Source organism: Syngnathus scovelli, chromosome 16, assembly GCF_024217435.2.
Source record: "Syngnathus scovelli strain Florida chromosome 16, RoL_Ssco_1.2, whole genome shotgun sequence".
Lineage (NCBI taxonomy): Eukaryota > Metazoa > Chordata > Actinopteri > Syngnathiformes > Syngnathidae > Syngnathus > Syngnathus scovelli.
The window spans coordinates 12,670,682-12,678,670 of NC_090862.1; the positions used below are offsets into that span (position 1 = coordinate 12,670,682).

The window sequence follows — 7,989 nt, forward strand, 5'->3', positions numbered from 1 at the left end:
TTGTGTCGTCTGCGAACTTCACGATGTGATTGGTGGTGAACCTGGGGACGCAGTCGTGTGTCATCAGGGTGAACAGCAGGGGGCTCAGGACGCAGCCCTGAGGGGAGCCTGTGCTGAGGGTGATGACATCAGAGGTGTTCTGTCCGACCCGGACTGACTGAGGTCTGTTGGTGAGGAAGTCTAGCAGCCAGTTGCGAAGGGGGGTGTTGAAGCCCAGGTGTTCCAATTTTCCTACTAGATGCTGTGGGATGGTGGTGTTAAACGCTGAGCTGAAGTCCAGGAACAGCATGGGTGTTCTTCTGCTCCAGGTGAGCCAGGCTCAGGTGAAGAACGGAGGAGATGGCGTCCTGAGTGGAGCGGTTTTGCCGGTCGGCAAACTGGAACGGGTCAAATAATGGGGGGAGTCTGGAAACGATGTGATCTTTAAGCAGCCTTTCGAAGCACTTCATCATGACCGGAGTCAGTGCAACAGGCCGGTAATCATTAAATGAGGTGATTTGAGGTTTCTTCGGCACCGGAATGATGGAGGCAGTCTTAAAGCACGCTGGCACTGTGGCTTGGCCCAGCGAGGTGTTAAAAATGTCTGTGATGACCCCAGCCAGCTGACTTGCACATTCCCTGAACACACGCCCAGGAATGTTGTCGGGGCCAGGGGCCTTACGGGGGTTGACTCTCCTCAGGGTCTTCAACACATCAAGGCAGAGTACCTCCTCTTCCTGATGGGGGACAGTTTTAACTGCTGGAGTGCCGTTTAGTGCCTTGAACCTCCCAAAGAAGTTATTTAGACCATTTAGAAAGTCAGCATCAACTTCACCCACCGGGGGGGGAGGGTGAGTTGTTCATATTGTGTTGAGTTGTTCGTATTGTGTTGTGTTGTTCGTATTGTGTTGCCTCTAACACTTAGCTTCTAACACTTAGCCTCTAGCACCTAGAAGGTAAATAAATAGGAAGGAAGGACTCACCGGTGACGTCGTCGCCCACGTCCAAGCGTTGTACTTTGTATTTTCATCCTTCTGACAGTGGAAAACATAGCCAACAAACACCGTGGAACCTAAACGAATGAAAGAAAACTATCATTTGGCCACAACCAACATTCACAGATACAACACAATGTGACGTGCGGGGTTGAGGTTAAAGGTTGAGTAAATGGCCCTCGTTTTAAACTACTTTTTTGAAAAGGAGTGGGAACAAGTAAGACGTATTTAATTTATTTATTGGGAAGTAGTAAGACTTATTAAATTTATTTAATCTACTTTTCTTCCCAGGCAAAATTTGATGTGCTGCAATTCCAAATTTCCAAAGTGAATGAAGGAATGAAATTCCTTAAATTATTATTTTGTATAAATACTAGGCATAAACACAAAATCTACGGCACAAAATGGGCAGACTTTACTTGTTTGAAAAGGACTGGTTACAAGACAGACTTTTTTAATTTATTTAATGGGAAGAAGACTTATTTAGTTTAATTGATCTATTTTTGTTCCCTGGCAAAATTCGATTTGCTGCAATTCCAAATTTCCAAAGTGAATGAAGGAATGAAGTCGTTTAAATTATGATTTTGTACAAATACTAGGCATAGACACAAAATCTACGGCACAAAACGGGCAGACTTTACTTGTTTGAAGAGGACTGGTTACAAGACAGACTTTTCTGATTTATTTAATGGGAAGAAGACTTATTTAGTTTATTTAATCTCTTTTTGTTGCCTGGCAAAATTGGATTTGCTGAAATTGTATTTTGCCAAATCTTGACTTGAGACCTGATAGGAAGTATTAAACGCTTAGTTAAATCGATACAAGTTGGTAATAAGAGCGAGTAATGTTGGTTGAAGCGATGAATTAAGGTTGAAAGCAATTTAAATTATGACTTTGTATAAATACTAGATATTAACAGAACATCTACTGCACAAAATGGGCAGAGTTTACTTGTTTGAGAAGGAGTGGCTTATTTAAGACTAAGATTTATTTAATCTGTTTGTTCCCAGGCAAAATTGGATGTGATGCAATTCCAAATTTCACCACATGATGGTGCCCAATTTTGACTTCATAGGACATATTCAACACTTAACTATTATGTTCAAGGTAATCAGATTTGTTTATTATTCTAATGGCCTTTTCAAAACTATTCTGGATTACTACTTTGGATCTATTCTACATTACTTGGCAACAACATACTCTGTAACAGATTAGGCAGTATAATCACATATGTTAACTTGAGAGTGCCCACACTCAATCTACTTATCGTGATGTGTTAAATCAATTACTGTTAGACATTATTATTCTGATAATCTACCAAATCTTTGAATTGAAGAATTTGTCCATCCATCCATCCATCTTCTTCCGCTTATCCGGGGTCGGGTCGCGGGGGCAACAGCTTCAGGAGGGACTCCCAGACTTCCCTCTCCCCAGCCACTTCATCCAGCTCATCCCGGGGGATCCCAAGGCGTTCCCAGGCCAGCTGAGAGACATAGTCTCTCCAGCGCGTCCTGGGTCGTCCCCGGGGTCTCCTACCGGTGGGACATGCCCGGAACACCTCCCCAGGGAGGCGTCCAGGAGGCATCCTGATAAGATGCCCGAGCCACCTCATCTGGCTCCTCTCAACGTGGAGGAGTAGTGACTCTACTCCGAGTCTCTCCCGGATGACCGAGCTTCTCACCCTATCTCTAAGGGAGAGCCCGGACATCCTGCGGAGAAAACTCATTTCGGCCGCTTGTATCCGAGATCTCGTTCTTTCGGTCACGACCCATAGCTCGTGACCATAGGTGAGGGTAGGAGCGTAAATCGACCGGTAAATTGAGAGCTTTGCCTTTTGGCTCAGCTCTCTCTTCACCACAACGGACCGGTACAGGAACGCATTACTGCCGACGCTGCACCGATCCGCCTGTCGATCTCACGCTCCATCCTCCCCTCACTCGTGAACAAGACTCCAAGATACTTGAACTCCTCCACTTGGGGCAGGATCTCATCCCCGATCCGGAGAGGGCATTCCACCCTTTTCCGATCGAGGACCATGGACTCAGATTTGGAGGTGCTGACCCTCATCCCGACCGCTTCGCACTCGGCTGCGAACCGTTCCAGCGAGAGCTGGAGATCACGGCCTGAAGAAGCCAACAGCACCACGTCATCTGCAAAAAGCAGAGACGCGATGCTGAGGTCCCCAAACCGGACCCCCTCAACGCCTCGGCTGCGCCTAGAAATTCTGTCCATAAATATTATGAACAGAATCGGTGACAAAGGGCAGCCTTGGCGGAGTCCAACCCTCACTGGGAACGAATCCGACTTACTGCCGGAAATGCGGACCAGACTCTGGCATCGGTGATACAGGGACCGAACCGCCCTTATCAGTTGGCTCGGCACCCCGTACTCCCGAAGCACCCTCCACAGAACCTCCCGAGGGACACGGTCGAACGCCTTCTCCAAGTCCACAAAACACATGTGGACTGGTTGGGCAAACTCCCATGCACCCTCGAGGATCCTGCCGAGGGTGTAGAGCTGGTCCACTGTTCCACGGCCAGGACGAAAGCCACACTGCTCCTCCTGAATCCGAGGTTCGACCTCCCGACGGACCCTCCTCTCCAGCACCCCTGAATAGACCTTACCAGGGAGGCTGAGGAGTGTGATTCCCCTGTAATTGGAACACACCCTCCGGTCCCCCTTCTTAAAGAGGGGAACCACCACCCCAGTCTGCCAATCCAGAGGCACTGTCCCCGATGTCCACGCAACGTTGTAGAGGCGTGTCAGCCATGACAGCCCCACAACATCCAGAGCCTTTAAGAACTCCGGGCGGATCTCATCCACCCCCGGGGCCTTGCCACCGAGGAGTTTTTTAACTACCTCAGTGACTTCGACCCCAGAGATTGGAGAATCCGCCTCAGAGTCTCTAGGCCCTGCTTCCTCAATGGAAGGCGTGTAGGTGGAATTGAGGAGGTCTTCGAAGTATTCTCCCCACCGACTCACGACGTCCCGAGTCGAGGTCAGCAGCACGCCATCCCCACTGTAAACAGTGTTGACGTTGCACTGCTTCCCCCTCCTGAGACGCCGGATGGTGGACCAGAATTTCCTCAAAGCCGTCCGAAAGTCATTCTCCATGGCCTCACCGAACTCCTCCCACGCCCGGGTTTTTGCCTCAGCAACCGCCGAAGCCGCGTTCCGCTTGGCCATCCGGTACCTGTCAGCTGCCTCCGGAGTCCCGCAGGCCAAAACGGCCCGATAGGACTCCTTCTTCAGCTTGACGGCATTCCTTACCGCCGGTGTCCACCAGCGGGTTCGGGGGTTGCCGCCACGACAGGCACCAACGACCTTACGGCCACAGCTCCGGTCGGCCGCCTCAACAATGGAGGCGCGGAACATGGTTCACTCAGACTCAATGTCCCCCGCCTCCCCCGGGACGTGGGAAAAGCTCTGCCGGAGGTGGGAGTTGAAGCTCTTCCTGACAGGAGATTCTGCCAGACGTTCCCAGCAGACCCTCACAGAGCGTTTGGGTCTGCCAGGTCGGACCGGCATCTTCCCCCACCATCGGAGCCAACCCACCACCAGGTGGTGATCAGTTGACAGCTCCGCCCCTCTCTTCACCCGAGTGTCCAAAACATGCGGCCGCAAATCCGATGACACGACTACAAAGTCGATCATCGAACTGCGGCCTAGGGTGTCCTGGTGCCAAGTGCACACATGGACACCCTTATGTTTGAACATGGTGTTCATTATTGAAAATCCGTGTCGAGCACAGAAGTCCAACAATAGAACACCGCTCGGGTTCAGATCAGGGGGGCCGTTCCTCCCAATCACGCCCTTCCAGGTCTCACTGTCATTGCCCACGTGAGCATTGAAGTCACCCAGTAGAACGATAGAGTCCCCAGAAGGAGCGCTCTCCAGCACTTCCTCCAGGGACCCCAAGAAGGGTGGGTACTCTGAGCTGCTGTTTGGTGCATAGACACAAACAACAGTCAGGACCCGTCCCCCCACCCGAAGGCGGAGGGAGGCTACCCTCTCGTTCACCGGGGTGAACCCCAATGTGCAGGCGCCCAGCCGGGGGGCAATAAGTATACCCACACCTGCTCGACGCCTCTCACCGTGGGCAACTCCAGAGTGGAAGAGAGTCCAGCCCCTCTCGAGAGGGCTTGTACCGGAACCCAAACTGTGTGTGGAGGCTAGTCCGACTATATCTAGTCGGAATCTTTCTGCCTCACACACCAGCTCGGGCTCCTTTCCAGCCAGAGAGGTGACATTCCATGTCCCAAGAGCCAGCTTCTGCAGCCGGGGATCAGACCGCCAAGGTCCCCGCCTTGGGCTGCCGCCCAGCTCACATTGCACCCGACCCCTTCGGCCCCTCCCACAGGTGGTGAGCCCATGGGAAGGGGGACCCACGTTTCCATTTCGGGCTATGCCCGGCCGGGCCCCATGGGCGAAGGCCCGGCCACCAGACGCTCGCCTTCGAGCCCCGCCTCCAGGCCTGGCTCCAGAGGGAGGCCCCGGTGACCCGCGTCCGGGCGAGGGAAAACTAAGTCCATTTATATCACTCATCATAAGGGGCTTGTGAGCCGTGCTTTGTCTGGCCCCTCACCTAGGACCCGTTTGCCATGGGTGACCCTACCAGGGGCATGAAGCCCCCGACAACATGGCTCCTAGGATCATAGGGGCGCGCAAACCCCTCCACCACGATAAGGTGACGACTCGCGGAGGGGTGAAGAATTTGTGATTTAATTAATAGCTTGTTGTTATGTTCAGGGTAATCAGACTTGTATATAATTCTAATGGCCTTCTTTTGAAAACTATTCTGAATTACAACTTTGGATCTTATATTACTTTGCAACAATATACTCGGTGACAGATTAGGCAGTATAATCACATATGTTAACTTCAGTGCCCACACTGTATTTATTTATGGTTATTTGTTAAATCAAGTACTGTTAGACATGAAATAGGAAGTGTTTAACATAAATGTTATGGCTACTCACCATTGTAGCTCGCTCCTGGTCAATGATACGAGCCTCTTCTTGCAGTGGAAAACTTGCAGCCAACAAACACCGTGGAACCTAAAGGAATGAAATTAAACATTAACATTTCGCCTGGACCAATATTCACACGTACAACGCAACGCGGCTACACTTCTGCTAGCGCCTCAGCTACACGTTGCTATTACAAACGTAAATCTCTTTAAACACAATGAGTGTTACTTACCGTGTACGCTGTAGACGGTCCAGTTGCAAGCAGAAAATAAAGATATTTCTGTTGATATTCGTCGTTGCTCAGTGGCTCACGGCCATCGCGCCAACAGATTTGAATTTTGGTGGAAGTTCAGCCAATTACGTCATATCCGCGGCACATGACTGCGACGTAATACCCGCTTATCTGAAACGGCAGTTAAAAGTAGAGTTACATCAAGTTTTCTTTTTTAATCAACGCAATCATTTACAACCGTTGACCAGAAAGAATCGTCGAAATTCGACGTTCCCCCCAAACGCCACACTCACTCGCTTTTCAGGGCAACAAAAGTACTTCTTTTTAAAAACGATTAGTTGTACTTACCGTGTACGCTCTGGACGGTCCAGTTGCAAGCAGAAAATAAAAATATTTCTCTTGTTAGTCGTATGTTACCATCCGCTGTGTCTTTGTCAACATCGCCATTTTCCTACTTCCTGTTGCGAGCCACGCCCACGGATTTAAATTTTGGCGGAAGTTCCGCCCATTGGCGTAGTTTTCGCGTATAGCAAATCCGATTGGTTGGGAAGGGGGCGCGGTTATGCAGCCGAGGGGTCCTGTGATCGGTGGGATGTAAAGTAGGCGTCGACGTCACGTCCGCGTCACGTGACCACGACGTGGCAGACGTCATATAGCAACCGCTGTTTTGTTTAGTAGACTTACAGTTGTTATGCATTGACATAATGGCGCACACTCCAAATAGATTTAAATAAATTAAATAATTCTTCTGCCCACTCCCTTTTAAACAAGTTAACTCTCCCCGCGGATTTGAATTCCGGCGGAAGTTCTGCCCATCACGTGACGTCTGTCACGTGACCACACGCGGCAGATGTCATATAGCAACCGCTGTTTTGTTTAGTAGATTTACAGTTGTTATGCGTTGACATAATGGCGCACTGGTTAGCATGTCCACCTCTTAAGCATGATGTTGCGGGTTCGACGCCTGATCAATGTTAGCATGGAGTGAGCTGAAGTGCATGGCGCTGAAGATTTGAATCTTTGAAATGCGCTGAGGTCTGACGTATCAGGCAGAATGGTTTGCCATCACGTTCAACAAAAAATAGAAACTTTCCCACTCTGATAAAAACGTCCTGTGTTCATCTACATATTTTCGTTTTGCTGTGCATCTTTTCCCTGCCATTTCGAGAGCCCAATTGACACTAATAGTTTACTGGAATGTGTTTGCCCATCCTACTTTGTGGAATTTCACCACATGCGCTTTTGACGAAAATACTAAATTGAACTCAAGTGAAGCCAACACGCACGACCCCCCCCCCCCCCCCCCCCCCCCCCACACACACACACACACACACCTACACACACACACACAAATGTTGATATGAACATAAAAGAGCCGCATGCGGTTCGGGAGTTGCGGCTTGGCCAAACCTGTACTATACAACTTTATTTGTGTAAAATTTTCACAACAGCTGTCACACAAACAAAGCGGGAAAAAGCCGATTTTCCCAGCCACGTTCGGGGGGGGGGGGGGGTGGGGGGGGGTTGGTCCAGTAATGCCAGACGAACGAGTGACTGAAGAATGTAGCTATTTTGTCTGAGAAAAAGGTGTGCTCATTGATAAGCTTACCTGTCCTTGTTGCTTCTGCGCTGACTCCAGATCTGCTACTCTGCTTTGATAGTGACCCATTTCTACTGTCATGTAACATGGGGGGAAGAGATGGTGCAAATGGTAAAATATGGATTGTTCACAGGAATAAATTGGCAGAGCTGAAATTCCAAATTTGTCCAAAAGATGGCGCCAGACCAAAACATGAGACCAAAAAAGGGGCCA

The 7,989-nt window shown here is 49.8% G+C and overlaps 1 long non-coding RNA gene across 1 annotated transcript; it reads right to left on the reverse strand.

Annotated features, from left to right (window-relative positions):
* Positions 1–946: 946 nt before the first annotated feature.
* LOC137841015 (uncharacterized) lies at positions 947–6,649 on the reverse strand. The gene is made up of 4 exons (XR_011088320.1): positions 6,525–6,649; positions 6,177–6,347; positions 5,954–6,031; positions 947–1,051 (listed from the first exon to the last, which is right to left on the reverse strand). It is a non-coding gene; the product is annotated as an uncharacterized lncRNA (long non-coding RNA).
* Between the last annotated feature and the right edge of the window lie 1,340 nt (positions 6,650–7,989).